Source organism: Protopterus annectens, chromosome 11.part0 (genome assembly GCF_019279795.1).
Source record: "Protopterus annectens isolate FY-2018-M chromosome 11.part0, PAN1.0, whole genome shotgun sequence".
Lineage (NCBI taxonomy): Eukaryota > Metazoa > Chordata > Ceratodontiformes > Protopteridae > Protopterus > Protopterus annectens.
The window spans coordinates 609111580-609130175 of NC_056745.1; the positions used below are offsets into that span (position 1 = coordinate 609111580).

Here is an 18596-nt window from a genome sequence, read left to right on the forward strand (position 1 = left end):
TTATAAGGCTACATGCTGGACATAGCTCTCACAAACTCTTACAGACAGACATCTGGACAGGCCCAGACATGGGGGCAGCCTCTTAATATTGCTCTTCCAAACATAGACAGTTGGTAGAATGGTTTTGCATTAGTTTGCATTTACTTATGGGTATGACATCTGCATTTCAACTGTCTGTCATTAATGTTTTCACATCAACCTTTATTGGTTTACAAATAGTTTGCCAGGCAAATACAATGTTACGTCAAGCAGAACAGATATATGAGGCATACGTGTGGACATTCTGTGACACCCTGTCATTCCAGGGTTATGGATGGTGTCCACTGACATGTTTTCGGTACTAACACAGTAATGTGGCAACCTTTATATCCTGACACTAGACTGAGCTGTCACAACCTGCTGTTCTACTAGGCACTGTGTAGGTTACTCAGAGCTATGTACTATCCATATGTGTGGCTCCCTGACCCTCCATTGTCCAGCTTTCCTGCAGTAACAAATATTGACTTCTGGACAGTGTGTACAACTCCTACCATTGGTGTAGCTGACATGCAAAATAGCTGGCACGGTCAGTCTCGAACCATGGACTCTGACAACCACAGTACTGTACTTAAACCACTAAGCCACAACAGCCACCAGTAAGTGCTGTCTACTTCCTGGCATTATTAACCACAAACATACATAGCACATTGACCTCTGCATATTGCAGAAATGGTACAAGTTATCAAGTTGATTGTGACAGCCCTGGGAATGTGTGGTCTGCTGCTATAACCTTACAGACATTTTATTTATTTATTTATTTTACATTTGTTAACTGGGCTAGTCCAACTGGATACATGTCCATTTTCAGTGGAGGCCCGAGGAGAAAAGCTCCGAGTTTTCAAAACATTTAATGTTACAAGTAATTTAAAAATAACAATACAAAAATGTATAGCAAAATGTTACAAGAACAAGATTTGTTCATAGTAAAAAAAATGATTTGACTATTTTTCCCACAAAAAAAACAATAAGTAAGTAAATCAAGAAAAGATGGGGATATAAGGTTACTAAGGACATCTACAGGATAAGACAGGATTTGGAAAACAGGATTGGTGGTTAGATGGGATAGGTAGAGCTGGACAGAGTAGAAAGGTCAGTGAGTAATTATGATATAAGGATAAACTTTAACAGAGAAAAATTTGAGGGAGACATGGTAGAGCAGAGGATAAGGAAATGAAAAAGCAGATTAGTCAGGGTTATTGCAAGAGCATAACCAGTGGTTGGAGAGGAAATGTTTAAGGTTAGTTTTGAATAATGGGAGAGATGTAAGAGCTGTTAGGTCAGTTGGTAGGAGGTTCCATATTTTACCAACAAAGTTAGAGAAAAGAGATTGTCCTGCAGAATTATTAGATAAAGAAGTTTGCATCTGCATTTTTTTAGTTGAGCGTAACTTTTTCAGGTTATGGTATGGCGTTATGAGGGTAGAGAGAGTTGGGGTATTGTTAGGTTGATAAAGGACTTTATGGGCAATAATAAGTTGGTTAAATTGTAGGAGGTGAGGTAATTCAAGCCAGCCTAGTTGTTTTAGGTTTTGACAGTGATGAGTCCTATAAGGTGAGTTAGTGGCGAATCTGGCAATGTTATTATAAGATTTAGCTAGTTTGTTATGATTATATTGGGACAGGTTAGTATAGATGGGGGAGGCATATAATAGGGTAGAGAGTAAGTGAGTTCTTGCTATTGTAGATCTGGCTAGTGGAGATAGAAATTGTTTAATTCTATATAGAGATCCGAGTTTTTGTTGGTAGATTTTATTATAGTGTTAATGTGAGCGTTAAATTTAAGTTGATTATCTATTGTGATTCCTAGGAGTTTGGTGGTGGTGTCAGGAGAAATTATGGTACCATTGTTGGATTGAAGTGTAAAATGAAGAGGGGGAGATGTGTGTGAGGGTGTAAACAGCAATAATTTGTTTTTTTTAGGGTTGAGGAGAAGACAATGGTTAGAGAACCATTTTTCTATTGTGGTGAAGGATTTTTGTGTGAGAGAATGTAGGTCAGTTTGGGATTTTGCTGAGCAAATAATTGTGGAGTCGTCGGCGTATTGAATGCAGGTAGAGAAGGGGATAGAGAGATGAAGGTCATTAATGAAAACGGAGAATAAAAGTGGGCCTAAGACATACATGTTACTGCAGTTCTATGTGAATATGGGTGCGTTGGGGGAGGGGGACTTACCTCTCAACTGTACACATCTTCACAGACTGTCCAGATGTTTGGCTCATATTTTGGGTCCATTTTTCATAAAACCTGTGGTTGTGTGTCAAATAATACTGGCATAATTTAAGACTGAAGTTAGAAAGTAATTACAGACATCTGAGTTTCAAACATCTTGCCCTTCAGAGAATGTTACTGCAACACTCGCTATTCTATCAACTTTCTATGTTTGTAAAAGAAATATTTAAGAGATGTCCCTGTTTTGGGGCCTTTGCCTCATTTCTTTATGGCTTTGTACAGACTTCTTGCTGTAAGAGGTTTAGAGCTATGTATGGGACTCCAACATTGACATCCATGCATTTGTCCTATGACACCGCTGTTTGTAGGTCCCTCACACAGTGCAGTGGATTTTGCTAGCTTAGAGCCTACTGCATATTGTGGGGCAGCCAGTATTTGGGAGAGCTCCTGCTGTCCCACATAGCTGGCCATCGTGTGCTGCTATCCTGGTAACCCATTCCATTCCCATGCACTGATTTGTTTGCAGTTAAAAGCATTCTGTAGTCTCCTTGCTCCTTTATCTGTTTAAAACTTTCATTTTGCGACTCACTGCTGTTCTTCTGCTGTGATAAACATTTCTGTAGTGCTTACTGTCTAAAAGAGTGTAGGCTAGTAGCTTTAGTATTGTCCCAGTTCAGATTTGCTGTCTCTGGGCCTGTTTGTTTTTGCAGTGGTTGTTCGGAGCACGTAACCAGGACATCTTGAATTAGCAGAAGCCTTTCTTTACCTTCGTGGCAAGATTGTGGTGACTGGCTGCTGGTTGGTAGAGGTTGGATGGTTTAGGGCTTTGAGCAAGCACTGATTGCTTCTTTTGAGCTTTTTTTTTTTTTGAAGTTGTTTAATGTTGTATCTAACTTTGAGAGGATTTCTGCCTATACACACTGAGCCGAGAGGAGGAGAGACATTGACTACAACTTTGATCTGAGATATATAACAATAAGTATCCTGTTTTTTTCCGTTCATTTTTACTAGTCATTGCTTCTAGCAATTTATATATAGCACTCTGTATTGCCTGCTGCATACTTTGTACTGTATTTTATTGCTATTAACTAATCAGCATAGTTAAACTAAAATTGTCTGCCTTAAAGGGCCTGATAAATAAGGTTTTTCCTTTCACACTGTTTGTAAAGCTTTTTAGCTAGTTTTACTGTGTGAAAGGTATTAACATGAAATTTTCTCTACTTGTTAAGCACCTATATGTTTTTTTTCGATTTCCTGCCAAGGAGTGTATCAGTCAACTAATTTGTTTACAGTTAAAAGCATTCTGTAGAGTCTCCTTGCTCATTTATCTGTTTAAAACGTTCATTTGTGACTCACTGCTGCTCTTCTGCTGTGATGAACATTTCTGTAGTGTTTAGTAGCTTTAGTACTGTTCCCAACCCTCCCTTCCCGTTGGTGTGTTGCTGTTATACTTGGTGACTTTGCAGTTGCCCGCCCCTTTGATCTGGGACACTCCTCCCAGTCTAGTGTCACTAGCTCATTCTACCTAATACAGAGAGAACATTTGAAAAGGCCAATCCACTTAGTTTCCTAACCTTGAATTATTTTCTGCTTCTCCTCTCTTCCTTTCCTTTACAAAAAAAAAATACTTTGCTAGAATCTCCCTGTGTTCTGCTTAACTGTAAAAATAATTATGCTAGTTTCCTGCCTTTCCTGTAATTAGTCAAGTCCAGATAGAGATTTGCTATATCCAGGATTGTTTGTAAGCTCCTGAGCCCCCCCCAAGCCTTTCTGTGTTGGAGGGAAGCCTCTAGCTTATCAGTGGGAGTGGTAAGCACTAGGTAACCTATCTACCATGAGTGGTTCTGGCCCAGAAATTGTAGTTACTGGCCGTTTGGGCAGTTTTTCCATCTCTCTCTCAACTTTCTGATTTAAAAGTCCACATTTGCACTCATTTCTCCCCTTTCCTGTAACTAGTCTAGTCCAGATACAGATTTGCTGTACCCAGGACTGTTTGTAAGCTCCTGAGGCCCCCAATCCTTTCTGTGTTGGAGGGAAGCCTGCTAGCTTATCAGTGGGAGTGGTAAGCACTAGGTAACCTATCCACCACATAAGGAGTGGTTTCTGGCCCAGAAATTGTAGTTATTGGCCTTTTGGGCAATTTTTCCATCTTTCAACTTTTTGATTTAAAGGCCTGCATTTGCACTTCTTTCCTGTAACTAGTGTAGTTCAGATACAGATTCTTAGTTTTAGCTCTTGAATTTGCTTATTTGTGCTCAGCACATGTTCAGAACTTGCTGTAAGCACCAAATAAGCTACAAATTACTACAGCACTCAATCTTCCTCATTACCTATAAGAAAACAGTTTTTGTACTTACTTTCCTCATTTGTTTAGAGAAAAACAGCTCTTGCACTCACTTTCCTCACTTGTCTAGAGGAAAATAGTTTTTTATTCAGGCATGTCCAAGGGTCAGCTCCCAGTGTTCTCTCCTGTCTATCTGATAAATCTGGGCATCTTGGGGCAATATAGCAATTGCCTCATGTACACAGACAACCCTCTCCTCCTACCACCCAACACTACAACATGTGAGAGATGCACTTATCTAGCCAAACTGGAGGAAAAGCTCTCTCCAACCAAGACTGAACTTGACAGTCACGAGGAGAAGGTAAACACTTGCACCACACCACACTCATCACATAGTCCCAATAAACCTACACCACCAAAATCCATACATAGAAACACAAAAATATCTGCGGAGGCTCTCAATAATAATCTGCTCAAGCAACAGAGACCTCCAAAGCAGAAAGGCAAGCAACCTCCACCCCCCAACACAACCCAAATGACACAGAGCCCACAGACTCAGTGTGCCACTCAACCACAGCCCATAAGGCAAAACAACGTACCCAACACACTAGTCATAGATGACTCTATAGTCAGGCACACTGATGTCCCACTCACCAGGCTAAACAAGGAGAAGGTTACTGTCAGCTGCCTGTTGGGTGCCAGGATCCGTCACATAACCCACGCACTCGGGTCATTCCACAAGTACAAATATGACTCTGTCATTGTCCATGTTTGTGTGATTGACGTGAGATGTACCTCCCTGGACTACATGAAAAGAGACATGGAAGAGCTCTCCGATCTTGTAGCCCAGGCAGGTATGACCCTAGCCGTGAGTAGCATCCTGCCATCGCCCAGAATGATACCGCAGTACAAGGACAAAATAATTAACTTCAACAATTGGCTAAGCTTCTGGTGTCATTCTAAGGGGATCCAATATCTGTCTGCCTGGGACGACATGGTCGACAGACCACAATGCTTTGCCAGATATTGCCTGCACCTGTCACCCATGGGATTCTGGATACTGGCTAAGGCTCTTGCTGCCCCTATAGTGCCTTTTTTAGGCAAGGTTCAAATGAGAAATTCACCACTGTAACAGGAACAGGCAAGCAAAAACTAAGGGTAATGCTACTCAATGCTAGATGTCTAAATCTCAAAATGCACTCCCTCATGGCACTCCTTAAAATGGAGTACATCAACATCTGTTGCAGTAACTGAGACCTGGTTCAAAGCTCCAGAGAGCACCCCTGCATTACCAGGCTATAACTCATACCACACTTTTCGGCCACCTAACCTGGACTGGAACACCAAAGGCAGAGGTGTGTCCATATTCATTAAGGATAGCCACACATCCAGGCTAGTTGCTCAGCATAATACATCCGAGGTTATCCAAGTGCAACTAACTCTGGGCAAAACGGCAATCCAAATTGTAGCTTGCTACTGATCCTCCACCATGCCCCAGGATTCCCACTCCTCTTTTCTTGATATACTGGAAAAAATTAGGGTTCAACCAAACACCCTAATAATGGGCAATTTCAACTACCCCACCATTACCTGGGAAAACTACTCATGTGCCAACTCCTTCACTCAACGTTTCCTGGAATTCATACATTCCAATGCCCTGGATCAACTTATCCACACCCCCACCAGAGGCAACAATATCCTAGACCTAGTCATTACCAGCATGAGAGACTGGTGTTCCACACCTGAAGTCAACTCCTCGTTGGTGAGATCCGACCATAAGCTAATCACCCTAGATAGCCACATCCCGCCCCCAACCCCCCATTAAGAAAACCATGGTAAAAAATTTCTCCAAAGCCAACTTCATGCTTTTTAAGACACAAGTGGCGAACTTCATGACACCCATGCAAATGGGCAACAGAGTTACGACTTCTGAATCCTACCCAAATGCACTCTATAAGCACTTACACGAGTGCATGGATTGTGCTATCCCAAACAGAACCAAGATGCTATCCTCCAAAAAAGGAAGCCAGTCTGGTGGTCTCCTGCCATAACCAAACTCTACAACAGAAGGAAGAAACTGTTGCAAAAGAGAGTAAAATCCCATGAGTGGAGGAGTTCCCTCGTCAGCCTCAGTAAGAAGCTGAGATACCTTACAGGATCCTTCAAAGCTAGCTACGAAGAAAAAAATTGGCACTGATTCTAGGGACAACCACAAAGCATTCTATAGCTATGTCAAAAATCTCAATGGCAACACCCAGATCTGCTCTGAGTTACATCACAACGGCACGAAAATTACAGAACCAACTGATATTGCCAACATCCTGGAGATAAGTTCAGTGCTAAATTTACCCCCCCACCCCCTAAAGGACCCATATTTATACAGGAAAAATGCAGAGTCCCTGTAATCACAACTACACAGGTAAAAGCTGCACACTCTAAAGCCAAAAACACAGCATCCATGGGACCGGACAACATCTCAGGCTGTGTTTTACACAAACTTCAGAACGAACTAGCTCCCCACCTGGATGCAGATGTCTGTGAGATCCCCATGATGCTCCCAGTAGGTCTTTAGAAAGTACCTGTAGCTAGTATTCTTAAGGCTACACATACCTCTGTTTCCACTGGGATGGGTTCCACTCTGTTGGCTCTGAGTTGAGGCCGGCAGTGCTCGGTGAGTTGCTATAGTATGTCCCTGTCCACCCTGTAGCACTCTACTATCTCCATCCCATGTAGCCCCTGAATGGTTACCCTGGATCTGAACACTCTTCTCTTCTCAGTCTGGGCCTATTGTCAGCATCGTCCTTATCACTGACCTCAGCCTGTAGTGCATACAGATGTAGCAGAGCAGCCGCAACTCCTATCATTTTGTCAGTTAAAATTCTCAAGTGTGTACTTCAATGGTGTAGAGTATGTGGGAAAAATCAGATTGAAGGGTGTATGCATACTTTATACTGGTGTGCTGCAGATGCAACCTGTGTGATTGGCTGATTATGATACATTCCACCTGCCAGCTATAGTACTGAGGGTTTTGAATGGGCCAGTGTCACTGGAACAGGGCTTACCAGTCATTTATGCTTCATTGGCTTTCCTAGGCTATTTCCCCCCTTTTTTTTAATTTCTTCAACTGCTAAGCTCCACACAAACCTGGGGAGCTAGTATAAACACTGCTGAGAAGAAAGAGCCTTCCCTGTACACGGTCACACTTAGGTTTTCTTCAATGAGCTAAGCATAGCTTAGCAGTCTCAGACACACATCTCTGCTTAGCTGTGCTTAGTTGAGCACAAACAGGAGCCGCTGAGCTCCAATTTGCTTACACAAACCATCACACATACTCTTTTCATGTCAGCTGCCTCTTCTGCCTATACTACCATGGTTCTAGCTCTTACACAGTTAGTACCTGCGGACACAGTGGCCCATTTTGCTAGTCAATAAACTTGTCTTATTTACATACACCTAATTGCGTATACCCTGGATACTGCACTACACCACAGCCTATGTTCTTAGCAGCCACTATAACCTGCCACTGTATGACTCTGCATGCTGGCCACTAATCTAGGAAAAATCAAAATAGCTTTAAATGTCATATGTCTCAATTTTTATTATTTTTTTCAAAATAGCACATTTGTGTGTCGCTGAGCATTGCTTAAATGTGGCATATGTCTTAAAAAAAGTAAAACTTTTAATATATTGCATTACTTTTTTACATCATGCCTATTGAACACTGTACAACCTTTTATTTGGGCTGTTAAAGCCCCTGTTTATTTTTTATTCTCTGGTACACGGATTGTAACCCCGTACATTTTGGAGGCTTGCACAGCACCTACACAGGTGCCTTTATGCTTCTTGGATCACAAAATCACCTCATCTGCATGTTTTTTACCAGCAGATGAGGTATTTGCATTCCACGGACACCTCTGGGTCCACAGTGTCAGGATGCTCGTACACGCCTCGAGCCTTGTTTCCTGGATTGCTCGGCGGCCACATTCCCTGTTCGAGCCTTACCAGTATTCTTACATGGAAATTCGCTCTCTGTAAGGTTTACTGAATTAACCCCTTAATCTTACAAAATAAATGACAGGTAAGTCATCACAGACTGAACACAAGCAGTACACATTATTGCCCCTGTTCAAGTAAAATATTGCCCCACATTTAAAGTTTTACAAAACACTACAAAGTTTGCATAAGCAGTACTTTTCCAAAAGAAATAAGCCTTTATACTACCCAAAGCTAAAGTAGTGTTCTCCAATAGGAAACAGACAGTAGTTAAGAAATAGTGCATATATTAAAGAGACCATAAAACTTATACACACATAGTATTAAAAAAACAAAACAAAAAAAAAAAACTTTTTTTGTGATTATAAAGGGCTTGCCCCCCCCCCCCCTGCAAAAACAATTAAAATTGGTTTACTCTGCTCCTGGGTAATCTCGGGAGCATGTGTCAGCCTTTGTAGTTTCAACATTTTCAAGTCAGATTCTGAGTACCAGTTTAAGTCCACAGTTGATCCAGTGCCCCACATCCATATATGTATATACATTTATTGGCTTTGTTGACTGGGAAAAGTCTGACTGGGTAAAACCCGTTTTCAGCAGAGGCCTGGGGAGAAAAGCTAAACATTTAAGTTACACATGATTCACGTTTATAATTGCAGGGTAAAACATCTGTTCATGAGCTTAGTTACATGATTTTTAAATATTTCTTCCATGAATATAGCATTTTTATCACAAAAAAAAAAAAAACACACGAGAGACATTAACATAAATTGGCTAATTATTGAAGAGAAAAATAAAATACAACAGTTAATGTATTTACAGCATGATGGCTGCAGGGAAAAGATCAAACTCAGGTGTTTTTGAGGTTAGTATTAATTTGCAGACAGACAAGTAGTAATTAAAAACTTATGATAAGAGAGATACAAAAGAAGAAATTCTGGAAATGAGCAGGAAGATAAATGGAGAGAGGAGGAATTGTAGTTAGTGATGGGGTGTGAGAGGAAGAAATGTAAGAGTTTAGGAAATTAGTGCAGTATGAGGAGGAGTGATAAGGTACGAATGATTGGGAAGCAAACTGTAAGAGTTGGAGAAAAATAATCTTATTAAAGCCAGCCAGGTGAGCTGGAAGAACAGTCATCTTTGGCCTAGGTGCTATTTAAGCAAAGTTTTGAAGCTATTAATGTTTTCTACCTGTTTTAGTTATCTGCGGTGGTGCAGCGGTAGCGTTGTTGCCTCACAGCAAGAGGTTCTCCCGTTCGATTCTCAGCTAGTGTGCGGGGAGTGCATGTCCTTCCCGCGGGTCGAGTGGCATTCCGAAAGACATGCGTGAATGGGCGTGCCTTCATTGAAGGTTGGGCATCAAGCTGGCAACTCGGCACAGTGAAAATCTACTGCCAATCATTAGCGGACCAGAGTTCCGCTGTGGTGACCCCTAACTGGGAAAAGCCGAAAGACAACAGCGTCTTCTACCTGTTTTAACTGTGTGGAGATTTCATTCCAGAGTTTTGTCACGTAATAAGAGTAGACAGATTCTCCAGCAGTGTTGAATGTGTCAGTGATATATCATAAGAATTTATTGCTAGAGCAAAGAACTCTAGTGGGTGAACAGTAAAACAGAGCATTTTGTAATGCTGAGCATTTGTATGGAGAGTACAATAGATTGTGGCAATGGTATTTTGAGTATGTTACCTGGTTTGGGAGTTCAAGCCAGTTTAATTGTTTTAACGTAAGGCAGTGGTGTGCTTTATAAGGTAGGTTGGAAATTTAGCTATTTTGTTGTAGCAGGAGGACAGTTTAGTTTTGTAAGAAGTATCGATATTTGAAAGAACAGAGAAGGAAGGAGGTATGTTGCTGCTTAGGTAATTCCAGCTTGATTTGTCAGGCAGTGTTTGATCCTATTGAGGGTGCAGAGTTTTAAGTGAGTTTTCTTGATGGAATGAAGTATGTGGTGATCAAATTTGAGGTTGTCATCTATAATGAGTCCAAGTCATTTAGTTTGGCTTATGGTTTCTACTTTTGTGTTCTTACTTGAGGTAATATGAAATGGGTGCTTATGGTTAAGGTGATGTTTTGGAGTAAACAGCGTAAGCTTGTTTTTTTTTTTTTTTGGGGGGGGGCATTAAGTGGCAAATTAGAATTTTTTTGCCATACTTCAATGTCAAGTTAAAGATTTTTCAGTGATTCCCTGTAATTTAGTTATGGATGAAGCAAAGCGGATAAGAGTTGTATCACTGGCGTATTGTACGAGAGTGGCAAGTGTTGTAACTTTATAACGGTTATTTATGAAAATATTAAATAGAAGGGGGCCAACTACTGACCCTTGGGGAACACCAATAGAGACTGGTGGAAAGGCTGAAATGATCTGTTGTCATTTATTTGCCTGCTGATGACTGCCTAAATAACTGCTGAACCAGAAGAGGGAGGAGACCTAGAGTTGCAATTTCCGAAAGGAGCTTTCGGTGGGACACTGTGTCAAATGCTTTGGAAAGGTCAAGGAAAAGTGAAGAAACAAGGTTTCCCTCATTTATATATTGCCTTACTATTTCAGTGAAGTTGAGGAGGGCAGTAGTAGTACTGGGGTTGAGCCTGAAACTGTGCTGGACGTTGGAGAGGAGGTTATGTTTGGTTATATGTTTGACAAGCTGAGAGGAAATATGTTTTTTGTGAATTTTATTTATTTATTTATTTTATTTTACGTTTGTTGACCGGGCTAGTCTAACTGGATACATGCCCATTTTCAGTAGAGACCCTGGGAGATAAGCTCCTAGGTAGGACAATGAAATTAACACAATAACAACTAACAAAACATGAGACAAATAAAACCCATTAACAGTACCTATTACAGGTTATCACAGTAATATTTACAGTGCAGAATACAAGCATGCCCCTTAGAGAGGGGTAATAGGACAGCAACAGGTCTATATTTTGTTAACTCTGCTGAAGTATATCTTTTGTGAAGGGATATAATAATGGATTTTTTTCCAGATGGATGGGACATAGTTTTCAGTTACTGACCAGTTGATCAGACTGGAGACAGGGAAGGCTAGTGCCTATGCATGTATTTTGAGTAACTCAGTGGGAAGGTTATCAGCAGCTAAGGCTATTGTTTTTAAATTGGCTAGTAATTTTTGTGGCTGATGTTGGGATGGACTGAAAACTAAAAGACAGTGGGCTGCTTTCGAGAACAGATGGAAGTTGGAGGGGTGAAAAGAGGTAGTCATTGATTAGTGATAGAACTAACTAGATAAAATGAGTGTTTAACTGAGTGGCAATTTACTTTTTGTTGTTTGAAGTAGAAGGACAGGGTGTAGCGATGGCCATGGTGTAATAGTTTATTTGAAGAGGAACAAAAATGCTTGGGATTGTTTTGGTGCTTTTGGTGGACATTACTGTAGTATGATTTCTGGACAGATTTAACAAAGATCTTGGTACAATATCTGAGCTATCTAAAATTTTGGTAGGCATCTTCTGTTTTATTCTTATACCATTCTTTCCATACTTCACATGAGCTGTTTGGTCTCTTTTGTGAAAAACAGTCAGAGTAGCAGGAGAAAATCAGGCTATGCAGGCAACTCTAGCAAAAATAATGGTAAAGGGACCCATTTAAAATGGACTACAAATGCTTAGTTATTAGTTGAGGAAATGCAAACTTATTCCTAGCCCAAATTAAATTGGCTAGCAATAAACAAACTATTAAAGTATGTGGGGGTGGAAGTGGCAGACATTTCCTTAGCCCGAACTGATACAGTTGCTTTTACAAACAAATAACTGAGAAGATGATGCAAGTCTTGCTATCAAGTAATTTAGCTGGGTCTGCAAACCCAGTTACCAAATAACAATAAAGACACAGCAGAGTTTAAAAAATAGTTATGTACCCACCATAACATTCCATCTGTGCTGTCCATTTTTATTTTTTCCTCACATGTGGGTTCGGATCCAAGCCCTTAGATCTGACTCGGCCATTGCAACAGCTTGTTGCAACTGAACTGGTAGTGACTGGCTCCCAGCCAGAAGTGCAAACGACTTCTAGATCATCTGTCCATCTTTATATGGTAGTACACATCCTGAAGGTCTACAGAGCACAGTCAATCCTCCTTTCCCAAGAATGGAAGGATGGACTGAATTGTGACCGTCCAGAACTTGCTCCACTGAACTGATATGTTTAGTCTGCTGAGATCCAATACTGGTTTCCAGCCCACTGTCTTTTTTGGTACCAAAAAGAACCTTGAGTCAGTACCGGATCCTCTCTAGACTGGTGGGACTTCTTGGATGACTATTTTGTCTAGCAGCTTTTGTAACTTTATGGGTGCTTGCTCCCTATGACTGAGTGGAACATCGGGGAAGTTTTTGCTTTGGGGTGGTGAATGGGAAAAGGTAATATACTATCCTCTGGATATTATCCTCTGCATCCATTTGTCGCTTGTTATTTTTAGCCAAGCTCTCAGGTGCAGGGATAGTCGGACCCCCGAATGCCTCCAGAGAAGAGCAATTGGGCCTCCATTCAGGAGTGCTGGAAGGGTTTCCAAAAGAACGTATCTCTGTACACTTGATGATGCTGAGCACTACTGCCATGAAGGCGGCATTTTCCATCATTGTTCCCTCGTCTGCCTGTGGGGGAACTTTCATCACATGCTTGAGGAAAAGACCCTTGTGATTTCCTGAACCACATTTTTACACTGCTCCTCTGATTTTTTCAATACGGTCTCTGGGGAGTGGAAAAACTAATCCCCACAGCAGAAAGGGTCTTCCCATCTTTCTCGCACTTCAACAACATATCTCTAACCTTTGGGCCAAATAGGGAAGTGCCATCAAATCCAGCGTTGATGAACCCAGGCCTGCCTTGTTTATAGAGATTCCTGAACCCACAGCTCTACTCACCCCTTCTGCTACATGCGAAATGAGCCTCATGGAGGAGTTTGCACTGGAATGTAGGGTGGCCACCTGTGAGGTAACCAAAGCCTGTACCTCTTCAGACACAGCTCTTGAGAGGGTATCTGTGAGCTCTTTGATCACATCCCTTTGTAGTCTGGTAAAATGAGAAAGATAATTCAGGGGCCTCAGAGCAAGGGTTGCTGAAGAAAAAGTACAGTTGTGTACACTTACCATAAATGTAGATGTTCAAGTGTATTCACTCTGCTGCAGTCATTACCTGTGGGTTTTGCCTGCTGTGGTAACCCCCGGTCAGCCCAAATACCAGTCAATGTTTTTGTACGCCGGCTGCCGTCATCTGTAGTCTGACGTCAGGTCATCAGTGCTATAAAGCAAGGCATCCAATGTCATTACATCAGTTTTTATTACCCTACCCCATCAGAAGCACAAGGGAAAAGAGAGAAGTGGTCCTGGTGGCTAAAAGCCACCTTGGGAAGCTTGTGTCCCTCTAGGGGAAGATGTTAAATGGAGGATGAAGGGAGGGAAACCAAGACTGCAACAGTGAATACACTTGAATATCTACATTTATGGAAAGTGTACACAACTGTACTATGTTCTTCATGTTTCACTGTTGCAGTCATCACCTGTGGGAGGATTCCCAAAGCTGAGGAAGAGTGGAAGGATAGGTTGAGTCCTAGGTATGGGACAGCAGGCCCTGCAGAATTGCAGAGGCAAACCCTGCCCTAGACTTAGAAAAGAGAGGTAGGTGGTAATGCTTTGTAAAGGAATGGACAGAGGTCCAGGTGGCCGGTTCCAAGATGTCCCTGGTAGGTACTCCTCTGAGGAAGGCAGTGGAAGTGGAGGTTGCCCTAGTTGAGTGGGTATGGATAGACTTAGGGATGGGTTTCCCATGTAGTCTGTAGCAAAAATGGATACAGTGCGAAATCTATTTGGAAATGGTTTGTTTGGAGATGGGCTTCCCCTCTGCCCCTGGGGCAAAGCTTACAAGAAGCTGGTCTGTTTTTCTGAATGGCTTAGTTTGGTCCAGATAGTATCTGAGTTGTCTGTGCACATCTAGTGAGTGCAGAATTCTTTCTCTCATTTTGAGGGTTGGGAAAGAAGGTGGGAAGGTGTATGGCCTGGTTAAGGATCACATCAGATACCACCTTGGGCATAAAGGAGGGGTTAGTCCTCATGGAGATTCTGTCTGCATGGAAAATTATGAAGAGCTCGACAGCCATGAGAGCTTGAAGTTCTGAGACCCTTCTGGCTGAGGTGATAGCTAGTAGGAAGGCAGTCTTCCAAGAGAGGTATTTTAATTCTGTTGAAGCGGCAAGTTAGAAAGGGGGTAAGGTTAGTTTTTCTAACACATAATTCAGGTCTCAGGGTGGCGTCAGAAGCCTTCTGGGAGGCCTTATATTAAAAGCCCCTCTGAGGAATTGCTTAATCAAAGGATGAGAGAAAAGGGGCGGGTCTCAGTCATAATAGGCAGAGATGGGCAAGGCATGGATTTTAATAGAGGAGAAAGGGAAGCCACTATTGAGCAACTCTGCTAGGTAATCCAGGATGAGAGGGATGGAAGGTTGGGAGGTACTGCCCTCTTTTGATTGTTTCCAGGAGCAGAATCTTTTCCATTTTCCAGCATATGATTTTCTTGTGCTGGGCTTTCTGGCCTCTGTGATGATGTCCAGGACTTGTTTGCTTAACAGAGACTCCTTGTTAGTTTTCAGTGTATAAGCCATGTTGAAAGTTTGAGAGTCTGTAGGTCTAGGTGCAGTACCTTCCCCTTCTACTGGGTCAAGAGGTCTGACATCAGGAGAAGCAGCTTTGGGGGCTGTAAGATCAGACTGTGTAATAAGGGGTACCAATGCTGTCTGGGCCAATCTGGAGCAACAAGGATGGCCTTTGGTCTCTCCTCTCTTATTTTGATCAGAACCTTGGGAATAAGGGGCAGAGGAGGGCATGCGTACACAAAGAGGGAGCTCCAGGAGAGGGTCAAGGCATCCACCTTCCATGCTAGGAGGTGATACTCCCTGGTACAGAACTTGTGCAGCTGGTGGTTGAGGTGCGAGGCAAAGAGGTCTACTTCTGGGGTCCCCACTCCTGGGTGATTTGCAGAAAGTTTTCTCTGTGGAGCTGCTATTCATGGGGATCCAGTAAGTTTCTGTTTAGCTGTTCTGCCAGTGTGTTGTTGATCCCTGGCAAGTATTGGGCAATTACGTGTAGCCCCATGGAGGTGGCTATAAGCCAGAGACTCATGGCTAACCTGCACAGGGGGTAAGATCAGGTGCCCCCCTGCTTGTTGATGTACCACATTACTGTGGTGTTGTCTGTTTTTTTTAAGGAGGACCTCTGGCCTGAGATGGGATTGGAAGAAAGTCAGAGCCTTTTGCACTGTCATCATTTCTTTCTGGTTGATGTGCAAGTGAAGTTGCTGAGCATCCCAAAGGCCTTGGGTACACCGGCCTGCTAGGTGAGCTTCCCAAGCAATGTCTGAGGGGTCGGTGGTGAAGGTCTGGCCGGAAGGGTGAAGGATGAAGGGAAGACCCTTGTTCATGGCACAAGCCTCTGCCCATCAGAGAAATTCGGCCCTTATACAAGGGATTAGAGGGACTGTGGTCTCTAGGGACTGAGAGTGCTGACACCAAAGGTTCTCTAAGTACCACTGAAGTTTTCTCATGTGAAGCCTGACAAGAGGGATGAGAAGGATGCAAGATGCCATGTATCCCAGGGCTTGCAGGAACTTCCTTGCAGTGAGATGACTTCTGGAAGCCAGATGGGTGAAGTAGAGAGGCAGGAAACTCTGCTTTTCTGGGGATAGGAAGGCCATTTGGGTTGCTGTGTCTAGCACAGCTCCCAGGAAGACAATTTTTCTGGTGGGGTTTTGCTTTGATTTTTTTCTCATTGATGTTGAACCCTAGGGAAGTTATGAGTGATTTGACAAGAGAAGGTCCTGGAGCAACTTTTCTTTGCACTCTGCCTGAATGAGGCAGTCGTCCAGGTAAGGGTAAACCTGTATATTTCTCTGTCTGCAGAATGCTATAGCCGGGGCCAAGCTTTTGGTGAATACTCTAGGAGCAGTAGATAAAGCCAAAGGGCAATGCAGAGAACTGAAAGTGTTGATAGCCTGCTCTGAAGTGCAGAAATTTTTTGCACAATTCCCTGATGGAGATGTGGAGGTAGGTATCTTTTAGGTCTAGTGTCACAAGCCAGGTATTTTGTGTGAGCAAAGAGGTGTTCAGTTTGGCTAGAACCAGGATGGGGTGTCTAGTGCCATCTTTTCTTGGAACAAGGAATAGTCTGGAGTAAAAGCCTTTTCCTGTTTGTTCTGAAGGGACAGGTTCTACTGCCCCCTGGGATATTGAGTTTGGACCTGTTTCAATGCCTCTGCCCACTGGTTTGGGGGGAAGGTCTGGGTACCCTCTTGGAATAGGGAGTTCGCTGAAGGAGAATCTGTATCCCTGAGAAATTATTTTTAAGACCCAATAGTTTTTGATTATAGAGACCCAATTGTCCTTGAAGAAGGTGAGCCTTCCTCCTAGTTTTTGATGAGTGAAAGGAGAGCAGAGGGGGGAGGGAGAGTCATTGTGAGTGTTTGCATAAAAGCTTGGCTTACAACTACCTGCCTTAGAGACGGAAGTGGTCCCTTGTTTGCTTCTTTGCTGACCCCGGGATAGGGGCCTGGATGGCCTGTCCCTGCAGGGCTTACCTTGGCCCTGTCTGCTAGGTGCAGGGAAGGTCTAGTGCTTAGAGGGAAAGTTTCTGGTGAATCTGGGAGGTTGAACTTGAAAGAAATCTTTTAATGTTTGCATAGATTTTGCTTCCATCTTTATAAGCACCTCTTCTGCTTTTTCCCTAAACAGGCATTCCTTATCTAGGGGTGCATCAATAAGTTTAGAGTTGACATGATTAGGGAGAGGTTATTCCTTCAGCCATGCATGTCTTCTAATAACAGATCCTGTCACTGCTGCCTTGCTAGAGGCTTCTAGGATGTCATTATCCACATTGCAATGAGTGTTTGGCCACTTTGCAAGCAGAGTGTAGTAATTTTGCCAGCTCTTTTGAGTTGTCACCGTCAGAAGAGGTAGCAATCTTCTTTTTAATTGTTCCAGAGTTTGATATTTTAACATATAGAACTGACAACTGAGTGCTCTGATAGCTAAGGTTGCAGATGTGTATACTTTCTTACCCCATCTGTCCAGAGCTCTGGAGTCTTTGTCAAAAGGAAGAGGATTCTTGGCAGAACTAGTTTTAGCTCCTTTGGGTCACTGTGTAATGACTGCAAGAACAAAAATTCTGAACACTAAATTCCAAGGCGAACCAACACAGCAGTCAGGAAGGTACGAAATAAAATTATTCTAATAAGTCCAGGTTAAGTGCTTTCTTCCCTCAATAAGGGAAGTATTTCTTGTGTGTTAAAATTAAAAAAGTATTTTAGGGTGATTTATTATATTATATCTATACACATATTTTTATTCATTTGATTTCTTGCTAATTTTTTTTTCAATAATAATTTTTATTGTTTTATTATATTCCATAGAAAATTAAAACAATACAAAAAAAAAAAAAAAAAAGATTAAGAAAAACTATCCACTAATATAACTAACAATAACACCACAACATATATACAATATTTACATAAATGCTTCCAAGTAACACACTGAATTATACACAAAGAATACAAAAGTAGTTAAGATCAATTCGAACAATGAACAGTTTGCTGTAACAGAGTTTTTTTTTTTAAAGTGTAAAAATACTTCTTGTTAAATTCAAATCTGAAATATTATGCTAGTATAATATTGAATACTTGTTCCCATATTTTTGGATTGTTAATATTTTTATTATGTTGGTTCAAAAGTGATTTGTGAGATACTATATGCCTTATTGCTAATACTCTAAAATGATTCCATGATGTTTTGGATGGGTCTAACCAATTAGTAGCTATGTATAGCTTCATTAATAGGAAGATATTGATTAATACAATACTTTGAGATTTAGAAAGTTCTTTGGGGGGAATATGCAAAATCATGAATTTCTATGACAATGTTGTACTTTGATAACCTATCTTCTGAAGTTGTATCTTTAATGAGTTCCAAAGTCTGTATATGCATTTGAAACTCCAGAACATATGAAGAAGATTCGCTGATTGATCCTTACAGTATGGAAAAGCTGGAGAATTTTTAGAATTAAATTTATGCAGGCTAAGGCGTGTATAATACGCATTATTCCATATCATCAATTGGGTA

The 18596-nt window shown here is 41.8% G+C and overlaps 1 protein-coding gene across 1 annotated transcript in view; it reads right to left on the bottom strand.

Annotated features, from left to right (window-relative positions):
• CAPS2 (calcyphosine 2) overlaps nt 1-18596 on the bottom strand; it is a 2181571-nt gene that overhangs the window by 1297629 nt on the left and 865346 nt on the right. The gene's annotated exons all lie outside the window — the stretch shown is intronic.